Raw genomic sequence first — 13,036 nt, 5'->3', positions numbered from 1 at the left:
AGTGAGGCCTCATTCTACACCTGTATAAGGATCTAGTGACGCAGTGTAGACTGTTATTCAGCATTGCTGTTTCCTCAGATTGTCAGCTCTTGTGATCAGGCCCCTGCTCCTCGCTCCTGTCTCTCCTGTACAGTGAGGCCTCATTATACCCCTGTATAAGGATCTAGTGACGCAGTGTAGACTGTTATTCAGCATTGCTGTCTCCTCAGATTGTCAGCTCTTATGTTCAGGCCCCTGCTCCTCGCTCCGGTCTCTCCTGTACAGTGAGGCCTCATTATACCCCTGTATAAGGATCTAGTGACGCAGTGTAGACTGTTATTCAGCATTGCTGTTTCCTCAGATTGTCAGCTCTTGTGATCAGGCCCCTGCTCCTCGCTCCGGTCTCTCCTGTACAGTGAGGCCTCATTATACCCATGTATAAGGATCTAGTGACGCAGTGTAGACTGTTATTCAGCATTGCTGTCTCCTCAGATTGTCAGCTCTTATGTTCAGGCCCCTGCTCCTCGCTCCGGTCTCTCCTGTACAGTGAGGCCTCATTATACCCCTGTATAAGGATCTAGTGACGCAGTGTAGACTGTTATTCAGCATTGCTGTTTCCTCAGATTGTCAGCTCTTGTGATCAGGCCCCTGCTCCTCGCTTCGATCTCTCCTGTACAGTGAGGCCTCATTATACCCCTGTATAAGGATCTAGTAACGCAGTGTAGACTGTTATTCAGCATTGCTGTGTCCTCAGATTGTCAGCTCTTGTGATCAGGCCCCTGCTCCTCGCTCCAGTCTCTCCTGTACAGTGAGGCCTCATTATACCCCTGTATAAGGATCTAGTGATGCAGTGTAGACTGTTATTCAGCATTGCTGTGTCCTCAGATTGTCAGCTCTTGTGATCAGGCCCCTGCTCCTCGCACCGGTCTCTTCTGTACAGTGAGGCCTCATTATACTCCTGTATAAGGATCTAGTGACGCAGTGTAGACTGTTATTGAGCATTGCTGTTTCCTCAGATTGTCATCTCTTGTGATCAGGCTCCTGCTCCTCGCTCCGGTCTCTCCTGTACAGTGAGGCCTCATTATACTCCTGTATAAGGATCTAGTGACGCAGTGTAGACTGTTATTCAGCATTGCTGTTTCCTCAGATTGTCAGCTCTTGTGATCAGGCCCCGGCTCCTCGCTCCGCTCTCTCCTGTACAGTGAGGCCTCATTATACCCCTGTATAAGGATCTAGTAGCGCAGTGTAGACTGTTATTCAGCATTGCTGTGTCCTCAGATTGTCAGCTCTTGTGATTAGGCCCCGGCTCCTCGCTCCGGTCTCTCCTGTACAGTGAGGCCTCATTATACACCTGTATAAGGATCTAGTGACGCAGTGTAGACTGTTATTCAGCATTGCTGTTTCCTCAGATTGTCAGCTCTTGTGATCAGGCTCCTGCTCCTCGCTCCTGTCTCTCATGTACAGTGAGGCCTCATTCTACACCTGTATAAGGATCTAGTGACGCAGTGTAGACTGTTATTCAGCATTGCTGTTTCCTCAGATTGTCAGCTCTTGTGATCAGGCCCCTGCTCCTCGCTCCTGTCTCTCCTGTACAGTGAGGCCTCATTATACCCCTGTATAAGGATCTAGTGACGCAGTGTAGACTGTTATTCAGCATTGCTGTCTCCTCAGATTGTCAGCTCTTATGTTCAGGCCCCTGCTCCTCGCTCCGGTCTCTCCTGTACAGTGAGGCCTCATTATACCCCTGTATAAGGATCTAGTGACGCAGTGTAGACTGTTAATCAGCATTGCTGTTTCCTCAGATTGTCAGCTCTTGTGATCAGGCCCCTGCTCCTCGCTCCGGTCTCTCCTGTACAGTGAGGCCTCATTATACCAATGTATAAGGATCTAGTGACGCAGTGTAGACTGTTATTCAGCATTGCTGTCTCCTCAGATTGTCAGCTCTTATGTTCAGGCCCCTGCTCCTCGCTCCGGTCTCTCCTGTACAGTGAGGCCTCATTATACCCCTGTATAAGGATCTAGTGACGCAGTGTAGACTGTTATTCAGCATTGCTGTTTCCTCAGATTGTCAGCTCTTGTGATCAGGCCCCTGCTCCTCGCTTCGATCTCTCCTGTACAGTGAGGCCTCATTATACCCCTGTATAAGGATCTAGTAACGCAGTGTAGACTGTTATTCAGCATTGCTGTGTCCTCAGATTGTCAGCTCTTGTGATCAGGCCCCTGCTCCTCGCTCCGGTCTCTCCTGTACAGTGAGGCCTCATTATACCCCTGTATAAGGATCTAGTGATGCAGTGTAGACTGTTATTCAGCATTGCTGTGTCCTCAGATTGTCAGCTCTTGTGATCAGGCCCCTGCTCCTCGCTCCAGTCTCTCCTGTACAGTGAGGCCTCATTATACCCCTGTATAAGGATCTAGTGATGCAGTGTAGACTGTTATTCAGCATTGCTGTGTCCTCAGATTGTCAGCTCTTGTGATCAGGCCCCTGCTCCTCGCTCCAGTCTCTCCTGTACAGTGAGGCCTCATTATACCCCTGTATAAGGATCTAGTGACGCAGTGTAGACTGTTATTCAGCATTGCTGTGTCCTCAGATTGTCAGCTGTTGTGATCAGGCCCCTGCTCCTCGCTCCGGTCTCTCCTGTACAGTGAGGCCTCATTATACCCCTGTATAAGGATCTAGTGACGAAGTGTAGACTGTTATTCATCATTGCTGTCTCCTCAGATTGTCAGCTCTTGTGATCAGGCCCCTGCTCCTTGCTCCTCCGGTCTCTCATGTACAGTGAGGCCTCATTCTACACCTGTATAAGGATCTAGTGATGCAGTGTAGACTGTTATTCAGCATTGCTGTTTCCTCAGATTGTCAGCTCTTGTGATCAGTCCCCTGCTCCTCGCTCCGGTCTCTCCTGTAATGTGAGGCCTCATTATACTCCTGTATAAGGATCTAGTGACGCAGTGTAGACTGTTATTCAGCATTGCTGTGTCCTCAGATTGTCAGCTCTTGTGATCAGGCCCTGGCTCCTCGCTCCACTCTCTCCTGTACAGTGAGGCCTCATTATACTCCTGTATAAGGATCTAGTGACGCAGTGTAGACTGTTATTCAGCATTGCTGTTTCCTCAGATTGTCATCTCTTGTGATCAGGCCCCTGCTCCTCGCACCGGTCTCTTCTGTACAGTGAGGCCTCATTATACTCCTGTATAAGGATCTAGTGACGCAGTGTAGACTGTTATTCAGCATTGCTGTTTCCTCAGATTGTCAGCTCTTGTGATCAGGCCGCTGCTCCTCGCACCGGTCTCTTCTGTACAGTGAGACCTCATTATACTCCTGTATAAGGATCTAGTGACGCAGTTTAAACTGTTATTCAGCATTGCTGTTTCCTCAGATTGTCAGCTCTTGTGATCAGGCCCCGGCTCCTCGCTCCGGTCTCTCCTGTACAGTGAGGCCTCATTATACCCCTGTATAAGGATCTAGTGACGCAGTGTAGACTGTTATTCAGCATTGCTGTGTCCTCAGATTGTCAGCTCTTGTGATCAGGCCCCTGCTCCTCACTCCGGTCTCTCCTGTACAGTGAGGCCTCATTATACCCCTGTATAAGGATCTAGTGACGCAGTGTAGACTGTTATTCAGCATTGCTGTGTCCTCAGATTGTCAGCTCTTGTGATCAGGCCCCGGCTCCTCGCTCTGCTCTCTCCTGTACAGTGAGGCCTCATTATACCCCTGTATAAGGATCTAGTAACGCAGTGTAAACTGTTATTCAGCATTGCTGTTCCCTCAGATTGTCAGCTCTTGTGATCAGGCTCCTGCTCCTCGTTCCGGTCTCTCCTGTACAGTGAGGCCTCATTATACTCCTGTATAAGGATCTAGTGACGCAGTGTAGACTGTTGTTCAGCACTGCTGTTTCCTCAGATTGTCAGCTCTTGTGATCAGGCCCCGGCTCCTCGCTCTGCTCTCTCCTGTACAGTGAGGCCTCATTATACCCCTGTATAAGGATCCATTAATGCAGTGTAAACTGTTATTCAGCATTGCTGTTTCCTCAAATTGTCAGCTCTTGTGATCAGGCTCCTGCTCCCCGCTCTGGTCTCTCCTGTACAGTGAGGCCTCATTATACCCCTGTATAAGGATCTAGTGACGCAGTGTAGACTGTTATTCAGCATTGCTGTTTCCTCAGATTGTCAGCTCTTGTGAACAGGCCCCCGGCTCCTCGCTCCGCTCTCTCCTGTACAGTGAGGCCTCATTATACCCCTGTATAAGGATCTAGTAACGCAGTGTAGACTGTTATTCAGCATTGCTGTGTCCTCAGATTGTCAGCTCTTGTGATCAGGCCCCGGCTCCTCGCTCCGGTCTCTCCTGTAAAGTGAAGGCCTCATTATACACCTGTATAAGGATCTAGTGACGCAGTGTAGACTGTTATTCAGCATTGCTGTTTCCTCAGATTGTCAGCTCTTGTGATCAGGCCCCTGCTCCTCGCTCCGGTCTCTACTGTACAGTGAGGCCTCATTATACCCCTGTATAAGGATCTAGTGACGAAGTGTAGGCTGTTATTCAGCATTGCTCTTTCCTCAGATTGTCAGCTCTTGTGATCAGGCCCCGGCTCCTCGCTCCGGTCTCTCCTGTACAGTCAGGACTCATTATACCCCTGTATAAGGATCTAGTGACGCAGTGTAGACTGTTATTCAGCATTGCTGTTTCCTCAGATTGTCAGCTCTTGTGATCAGGCCCCTGCTCCTCGCTCCGGTCTCTCCTGTACAGTGAGGCCTCATTATACCCCTGTATAAGGATCTAGTGACGCAGTGTAGACTGTTATTCAGCATTGCTGTTTCCTCAGATTGTCAGCTCCTGTGATCAGGCCTCTGCTCCTCGCTCCGGTCCCTCCTGTACAGTGAGGCCTCATTATACACCTGTATAAGGATCTAGTGACATAGTGTAGACTGTTATTCAGCATTGCTGTTTCCTCAGATTGTCAGCTCTTGTGAGCAGGTCCCTGCTCCTCGCTCCAGTCTCTCCTGTACAGTGAGGCCTCATTATACTCCTGTATAAGGATCTAGTGATGCAGTGTAGACTGTTATTCAGCATTGCTGTGTCCTCAGATTGTCATCTCTTGTGATCAGGCCCCAGCTCCTCGCTCCGGTCTCTCCTGTAAAGTGAAGGCCTCATTATACACCTGTATAAGGATCTAGTGACGCAGTGTAGACTGTTATTCAGCATTGCTGTTTCCTCAGATTGTCAGCTCTTGTGATCAGGCCCCGGCTCCTCGCTCCGTTCTCTCCGGTACAGTGAGGCCACATTATACACCTGTATAAGGATTTAGTGACGCAGTGTAGACTGTTATTCAGCATTGCTGTTTCCTCAGATTGTCAGCTCTTGTGATCAGGCTCCTGCTCCTCGCTCCGGTCTCTCATGTACAGTGAGGCCTCATTTTACACCTGTATAAGGATCTAGTGACGCAGTGTAGAATGTTATTCAGCATTGCTGTTTCCTCAGATTGTCAGCTCTTGTGATCAGGCCCCGGCTCCTCGCTCCGGTCTCTCAAGTACAGTGAGGCCTCATTATACACCTGTATAAGGATCTAGTGACGCAGTGTAGACTGTAATTCAGATTTGCTGTTTCCTCAGATTGTCAGCTCTTGAGATCAGGCCCTGGCTCCTTGCTCCGGTCTCTCCTGTACAGTGAGGCCTCATTATACCCCTGTATAAGGATCTAGTAACGCAGTGTACACTGTTATTCAGCATTGCTGTTTCCTCAGATTGTCAGCTCTTGTGGTCAGGCCCCGGCTCCTCGCTCCGGTCTCTCCTGTACAGTGAGGCCTCATTATACACCTGTATAAGGATCTAGTGACGCAGTGTAGACTGTTATTCAGCATTGCTGTTTCCTCAGATTGTCAGCTCTTGTGATCAGGCTCCTGCTCCTCGCTCCGGTCTCTCCTGTACAGTGAGGCCTCATTATACACCTGTTTAAGGATCTAGTGACGCAGTGTAGACTGTTATTCAGCATTGCTGTTTCCTCAGATTGTCAGCTCATGTGATCAGGCCCCGGCTCCTCGCTCCGGTCTCTCCTGTAAAGTTAGGGCCTCATTATACACCTGTATAAGGATCTAGTGACGCAGTGTAGACTGTTATTCAGCATTGCTGTTTCCTCAGATTGTCAGCTCTTGTGATCAGGCCCTTGCTCCTCGCTCCGGTCTCTCCTGTACAGTGAGGCCTCATTATACCCCGTATAAGGATCTAGTGACACAGTGTAGACTGTTATTCAGCATTGCTGTTTCCTCAGATTGTCAGCTCTTGTGATCAGGCCCCGGCTCCTCGCTCCGGTCTCTCCTGTACAGTGAGGTCTCATTATACACCTGTATAAGGATCTAGTGACGCAAAGTTGACTATTATTCAGCATTGCTGTTTCCTCAGATTGTCAGCTCTTGTGATCAGGCCCCTGCTCCTTGCTCCTCCGGTCTCTCCTGTACAGTGAGGCCTCATTATCCACCTGTATAAGGATCTAGTGACGCAGTGTAGACTGTTATTCAGCTTTGCTGTTTCCTCAAATTGTCAGCTCTTGTGATCAGGCCCCGGCTCCTCGCTCCGGTCTCTCCTGTAAAGTTAGGGCCTCATTATACACCTGTATAAGGATCTAGTGACGCAGTGTAGACTGTTATTCAGCATTGCTGTTTCCTCAGATTGTCAGCTCTTGTGATCAGGCCCCTGCTCCTCGCTCCAGTCTCTCATGTACAGTGAGGCCTCATTATACCCCTGTATAAGGATCTAGTGACACAGTGTAGACTGTTATTCAGCATTGCTGTTTCCTCAGATTGTCAGCTCTTGTGATCAGGCCCCGGCTCCTCGCTCTGGGCTCTCCTGTAAAGTGAGGCCTCATTATACTCCTGTATAAGGATCTAGTGACGCATTGTAGACTGTTATTCAGCATTGCTGCTTCCTCAGATTGTCAGCTCTTGTGATCAGGCCCCTGCTCCTTGCTTCGGTCTCTCATGTACAGTGAGGCCTCATTATACACCTGTATAAGGATCTAGTGATGCAGTGTAGACTGTTATTCATCATTGCTGTTTCCTCAGATTGTCAGCTCTTGTGATCAGGCCTCTGCTCCTCGCTCCGGTCTCTCCTGTAATGTGAGGCCTCATTATACTCCTGTATAAAGATCTAGTGACGCAGTGTAGACTGTTATTCAGCATTGCTGTTTCCACAGCTTGTCAGCTCTTGTGATCAGGCCCTGGCTCCTTGCTCCTCCGGTCTCTCCTGTACAGTGAGGCTTCATTATACTCCTGTATAAAGATCTAGTGATGCAGTATAGACCGTTATTCAGCATTGCTGTTTCCTCAGATTGCCAGCTGTTGTGATCAGGCCCCTGCTCCTCGCTCCGATCTATCCTGTAAAGCGGGAGCCTCATTATACCCCTATTTAACGATCTAGTGACACAATGTAGACTGTTATTTAGCATTGCTGTTTCCTCAGATTGTCATCTCTTGAGATCAGGCCCCGGCTCCTCGCTGCGGTCTCTCCTGTATAGTGAGATCTCATTAAACCCCTGTATAAGGATCTAGTGATGCAGTGTAGACTGTTATTCAGCATTGCTGTTTCCTCAGAATGTCAGCTCTTGTGATCAGTCCCCCGCTCCTCGCTCCGTGCTCTCCTGTACAGTGAGGTCTCATTATACCCCTATATAAGGATCTAGTGACGCAGTGTAGACTGTTATTCAGCATTGCTGTTTCCTCAAATTGTCATCTCTTGTGATCAGGCCCCGGCTCCTCGCTCCGGTCTCTCCTGTACAGTGAGGCCTCATTATACCCCTGTATAAGGATCTAGTGACGCAGTGTAGACTGTTATTCAGCATTGCTGTTTACTCAGATTGTCAGCTCTTGTGATCAGGCCCCGGCTCCTCGCTCCAGTCTCTCCTGTACAGTGAGGCCTCATTATACACCTGTATAAGGATCTAGTGACGCAGTGTAGACTGTTATTCAGCATTGCTGTTTCCTCAGATTGTCATCTCTTGTGATCAGGCCCCTGCTCCTCGCACCGGTCTCTCCTGTACAGTGAGGCCTCATTATACTCCTGTATAAGGATCTAGTGACGCAGTGTAGACTGTTATTCAGCATTGCTGTTTCCTCAGATTGTCAGCTCTTGTGATCAGGCCCCGGCTCCTCGATCCGGTATCTCCTGTACAGTGAGGCCTCATTATACCCCTGTATAAGGATCTAGTGAAGCAGTGTAGACTGTTATTCAGCATTGCTGTTTCCTCAGATTGTCATCTCTTGTGATCAGGCCCCTGCTCCTCGCACCGGTCTCTCCTGTACAGTGAGGCCTCATTATACTCCTGTATAAGGATCTAGAGACGCAGTCTAGACTGTTATTCAGCATTGCTGTGTCCTCAGAATGTCAGCTCTTGTGATCAGGCCCTGGCTCCTCGCTCCACTCTCTCCTGTACAGTGAGGCCTCATTATACCCCTGTATAAGGATCTAGTGACGCAGTGAAGACTGTTATTCAGCATTGCTGTTTCCTCAGATTGTCAGCTCTTGTGATCAGGCTCCTGCTCCTCGCTCCTGTCTCTTATGTACAGTGAGGCCTCATTCTACACCTGTATAAGGATCTAGTGACGCAGTGTAGACTGTTATTCAGCATTGCTGTTTCCTCAGATTGTCAGCTCTTGTGATCAGGCCCCTGCTCCTCGCTCCTGTCTCTCCTGTACAGTGAGGCCTCATTATACCCCTGTATAAGGATCTAGTGACGCAGTGTAGACTGTTATTCAGCATTGCTGTGTCCTCAGATTGTCAGTTCTTTTGATCAGGCCCCTGCTCCTCGCTCCGGTCTCTCCTGTACAGTGAGGTCTCATTATACCCCTGTATAAGGATCTAGTGACGCAGTTGAGACTGTTATTCAGCATTGCTGTTTCCTCAGATTGTCATCTCTTGTGATCAGGCCCCGGCTCCTCGCTCCGGTCTCTCCTGTACAGTGAGGCCTCATTATACCCCTGTATAAGGATCTAGTGACGCAGTGTAGACTGTTATTCAGCATTGCTGTTTCCTCAGATTGTCAGCTCTTGTGATCAGGCCCAGGCTCCTCGCTCCAGTCTCTCCTGTACAGTGAGGCCTCATTATACACCTGTATAAGGATCTAGTGACGCAGTGTAGACTGTTATTCAGCATTGCTGTTTCCTCAGATTGTCATCTCTTGTGATCAGGCCCCTGCTCCTCGCACCGGTCTCTCCTGTACAGTGAGGCCTCATTATACTCCTGTATAAGGATCTAGTGACGCAGTGTAGACTGTTATTCAGCATTGCTGTTTCCTCAGATTGTCAGCTCTTGTGATCAGGCCCCGGCTCCTCGCTCCGGTATCTCCTGTACAGTGAGGCCTCATTATACCCCTGTATAAGGATCTAGTGAAGCAGTGTAGACTGTTATTCAGCATTGCTGTTTCCTCAGATTGTCATCTCTTGTGATCAGGCCCCTGCTCCTCGCACCGGTCTCTCCTGTACAGGGAGGCCTCATTATACTCCTGTATAAGGATCTAGTGATGCAGTGTAGACTGTTATTCAGCATTGCTGTTTCCTCAGATTGTCAGCTCTTGTGATCAGGCCCCGGCTCCTCGCACCGGTCTCTCCTGTACAGTGAGGCCTCATTATACTCCTGTATAAGGATCTAGAGACGCAGTCTAGACTGTTATTCAGCATTGCTGTGTCCTCAGAATGTCAGCTCTTGTGATCAGGCCCCGGCTCCTCGCTCCACTCTCTCCTGTACAGTGAGGCCTCATTATACCCCTGTATAAGGATCTAGTGACGCAGTGTAGACTGTTATTCAGCATTGCTGTTTCCTCAGATTGTCAGCTCTTGTGATCAGGCCCCGGCTCCTCGCACCGGTCTCTCCTGTACATTGAGGCCTCATTATACTCCTGTATAAGGATCTAGTGACGCAGTGTAGACTGTTATTCAGCATTGCTGTTTCCTCAGATTGTCAGCTCTTGTGATCAGGCCCCTGCTCCTCACTCCGGTCTCTCCTGTACAGTGAGGCCTCATTATACACCTGTATAAGGATTTAGTGATGCAGTGTAGACTGTTATTCAGCATTGCTGTTTCCTCAGATTGTCATCTCTTTTGATCAGGCCTCTGCTCCTCGCTCCGGTCTCTCCTGTAATGTGAGGCCTCATTATACTCCTGTATAAGGATCTAGTGATGCAGTGTAGACTGTTATTCAGCATTGCTGTTTCCTCAGATTGTCATCTCTTGTGATCAGGCCCCGGCTCCTCGCTCCGGTCTCTCCTGTACAGTGAGGCCTCATTATACCCCTGTATAAGGATCTAGTGACGCAGTGTAGACTGTTATTCAGCATTGCTGTTTCCTCAGATTGTCAGCTCTTGTGATCAGGCCCCGGCTCCTCGCTCCAGTCTCTCCTGTACAGTGAGGCCTCATTATACACCTGTATAAGGATCTAGTGAAGCAGTGTAGACTGTTATTCAGCATTGCTGTTTCCTCAGATTGTCAGCTCTTGTGATCAGGCCCCGGCTCTTCGATCCGGTATCTCCTGTACAGTGAGGCCTCATTATACCCCTGTATAAGGATCTAGTGAAGCAGTGTAGACTGTTATTCAGCATTGCTGTTTCCTCAGATTGTCATCTCTTGTGATCAGGCCCCTGCTCCTCGCACCGGTCTCTCCTGTACAGTGAGGCCTCGTTATACTCCTGTATAAAGATCTAGTGATGCAGTGTAGACTGTTATTCAGCATTGCTGTTTCCTCAGATTGTCAGCTCTTGTGATCAGGCCCCGGCTCCTCGCACCGGTCTCTCCTGTACAGTGAGGCCTCATTATACTCCTGTATAAGGATCTAGAGACGCAGTCTAGACTGTTATTCAGCATTGCTGTGTCCTCAGAATGTCAGCTCTTGTGATCAGGCCCTGGCTCCTCGCTCCACTCTCTGCTGTACAGTGAGGCCTCATTATACCCCTGTATAAGGATCTAGTGACGCAGTGTAGACTGTTATTCAGCATTGCTGTTTCCTCAGATTGTCAGCTCTTGTGATCAGGCTCCTGCTCCTCGCTCCTGTCTCTCATGTACAGTGAGGCCTCATTCTACACCTGTATAAGGATCTAGTGACGCAGTGTAGACTGTTATTGAGCATTGCTGTTTCCTCAGATTGTCAGCTCTTGTGATCAGGCCCCTGCTCCTCGCTCCTGTCTCTCCTGTACAGTGAGGCCTCATTATACCCCTGTATAAGGATCTAGTGACGCAGTGTAGACTGTTATTCAGCATTGCTGTGTCCTCAGATTGTCAGTTCTTTTGATCAGGCCCCTGCTCCTCGCTCCGGTCTCTCCTGTACAGTGAGGTCTCATTATACCCCTGTATAAGGATCTAGTGACGCAGTTGAGACTGTTATTCAGCATTGCTGTTTCCTCAGATTGTCATCTCTTGTGATCAGGCCCCGGCTCCTCGCTCCGGTCTCTCCTGTACAGTGAGGCCTCATTATACCCCTGTATAAGGATCTAGTGACGCAGTGTAGACTGTTTTTCAGCATTGCTGTTTCCTCAGATTGTCAGCTCTTGTGATCAGGCCCCGGCTCCTCGCTCCAGTCTCTCCTGTACAGTGAGGCCTCATTATACACCTGTATAAGGATCTAGTGACGCAGTGTAGACTGTTATTCAGCATTGCTGTTTCCTCAGATTGTCATCTCTTGTGATCAGGCCCCTGCTCCTCGCACCGGTCTCTCCTGTACAGTGAGGCCTCATTATACTCCTGTATAAGGATCTAGTGACACAGTGTAGACTGTTATTCAGCATTGCTGTTTCCTCAGATTGTCAGCTCTTGTGATCAGGCCCCGGCTCCTCGCTCCGGTATCTCCTGTACAGTGAGGCCTCATTATACCCCTGTATAAGGATCTAGTGAAGCAGTGTAGACTGTTATTCAGCATTGCTGTTTCCTCAGATTGTCATCTCTTGTGATCAGGCCCCTGCTCCTCGCACCGGTCTCTCCTGTACAGGGAGGCCTCATTATACTCCTGTATAAGGATCTAGTGATGCAGTGTAGACTGTTATTCAGCATTGCTGTTTCCTCAGATTGTCAGCTCTTGTGATCAGGCCCCGGCTCCTCGCACCGGTCTCTCCTGTACAGTGAGGCCTCATTATACTCCTGTATAAGGATCTAGAGACACAGTCTAGACTGTTATTCAGCATTGCTGTGTCCTCAGAATGTCAGCTCTTGTGATCAGGCCCTGGCTCCTCGCTCCACTCTCTCCTGTACAGTGAGGCCTCATTATACCCCTGTATAAGGATCTAAAGACGCAGTGTAGACTGTTATTCAGCATTGCTGTTTCCTCAGATTGTCAGCTCTTGTGATCAGGCCCCGGCTCCTCGCACCGGTCTCTCCTGTACATTGAGGCCTCATTATACTCCTGTATAAGGATCTAGTGACGCAGTGTAGACTGTTATTCAGCATTGCTGTTTCCTCAGATTGTCAGCTCTTGTGATCAGGCCCCTGCTCCTCACTCCGGTCTCTCCTGTACAGTGAGGCCTCATTATACACCTGTATAAGGATTTAGTGACGCAGTGTAGACTGTTATTCAGCATTGCTGTTTCCTCAGATTGTCATCTCTTGTGATCAGGCCTCTGCTCCTCGCTCCGGTCTCTCCTGTAATGTGAGGCCTCATTATACTCCTGTATAAGGATCTAGTGATGCAGTGTAGACTGTTATTCAGCATTGCTGTGTCCTCAGATTGTCAGCTCTTGTGATCAGGCCCCTGCTCCTCGCACCGGTCTCTTCGGTACAGAGAGGCCTCATTATACTCCTGTATAAGGATCTAGTGACGCAGTGTATACTGTTATTCAGCATTGCTGCTTCCTCAGATTGTCAGATCTTGTGATCAGGCCTCTGCTCCTCGCTCCGGTCTCTCATGTACAGTGAGGCCTCATTCTACACCTGTATAAGGATCTAGTGACGCAGTGTAGACTGTTATTCAGCATTGCTGTTTCCTCAGCTTGTCAGCTCTTGTGATCAGGCCCTTGCTCCTCGCTCCGGTCTCTCCTGTACAGTGAGGCCTCATTATTCCCCGTATAAGGATCTTGTGACACAGTGTAGACTGT

The sequence above is a fragment of the Dendrobates tinctorius genome, unplaced genomic scaffold, assembly GCF_039654945.1.
Source record: "Dendrobates tinctorius isolate UK_male_01 unplaced genomic scaffold, ASM3965494v1 ptg000063l, whole genome shotgun sequence".
Classification (NCBI taxonomy): domain Eukaryota; kingdom Metazoa; phylum Chordata; class Amphibia; order Anura; family Dendrobatidae; genus Dendrobates; species Dendrobates tinctorius.
The sequence above is the reverse complement of the archived record's forward strand: the minus strand, read 5'-3'. Positions refer to the sequence as shown.